General features: G+C 50.7%; 1 pseudogene; it reads left to right on the top strand.

Moving 5' to 3' along the window:
- The first annotated feature begins 615 nt into the window (after positions 1–615).
- On the top strand, positions 616–1031 carry LOC102862170 (annotated as a pseudogene).
- The last annotated feature ends 24 nt before the right edge of the window (positions 1032–1055 follow it).

Genomic DNA, 1055 nt, shown 5'->3' on the forward strand with positions numbered 1-1055 from the left:
TTGCAACATGTCCAAAGTATGACAGACAAAACTTCCAAGGATCAGCCTGGTTTCACCCTCTCCAGGATGAACTTGTTTGTTCTCCTAGAGTCCATGATATATTCAATACTTTTCTCCAGCACCACAGCTCAAAGGCATCAACTCTCCTTCTATCATCCCTAGTCATTGTCCAGCCCTCTGATGCATAGGAAGTAATTGTAAAGACCATGGCTGGATCAGACACACTTAAGTCTCCAGACTGTCATCTTTGCTCTTCAGTACTTTGGAGAGGTCCCTGACAGTAGAAATTCCGAATGCAATTCATCTTTTTATTTCCTTGCTGCTGGAGCCAAATTGTGGAGCCACGCAAACAAAACCTGTGAACAATCCCAATCTCTTCACCATCTATCATGATGCTGCCAATCTGCCCAGTGGTGACAATCTTTGTTTTCTTGATGTTGAACTTCAATCCATATTGAAGGCCACAGTCCTTGACCTTCTGTAGCAAGTGCTTCAGATTCTCCTCAGTTTCAGCAAGAAGGGTTGTGTCATCTGCCTAATGCAGTCGACTTGATGGTACACAAAAAAATTTTGCTTTTTCCACCTCAGGCCTCCGCTGCGAGAGGAGCTGCCACCATGTCTGCCCATCTGCAATGGATGGTCGTGTGTAACTGCTCCAGCTTCTTGATTAAAAGGAACAAGCAGGCTTACAGCACCGAGCCCAATAACTTCAAAGCCCGCAACTCCTTCCGTTACAACGGGCTGATCCACCGCAAGACCGTGGGCATGGAGCCACCCCCGACAACAAGGGGGTCATTGTGGTGATGAAGCGGAGGTCAGGCCAGAGGAAGCCGGCCACCTCCTACGTGCGGACCATCATCCACAAGAACGCCCGGGCCACACTCAGCAGCATCCGCCACATGATCCACAAGAACAAGTACCGGCCCGACCTGTGCATGGCCACCATCCGTAGGGCCAGCACCATCCTGTGCAGCCGGAAGAAGCCCGTGATGGTGAAGAGGAAGAGAACCCACCCCTCCAAGAGCTCCTGAGCACCAGCCGCCCCAGCACCCCAG

This window comes from Elephantulus edwardii, unplaced genomic scaffold, assembly GCF_000299155.1.
Source record: "Elephantulus edwardii isolate Elephantulus edwardi_28Jun2011 unplaced genomic scaffold, EleEdw1.0 scaffold00097, whole genome shotgun sequence".
NCBI classification, from domain to species: domain Eukaryota; kingdom Metazoa; phylum Chordata; class Mammalia; order Macroscelidea; family Macroscelididae; genus Elephantulus; species Elephantulus edwardii.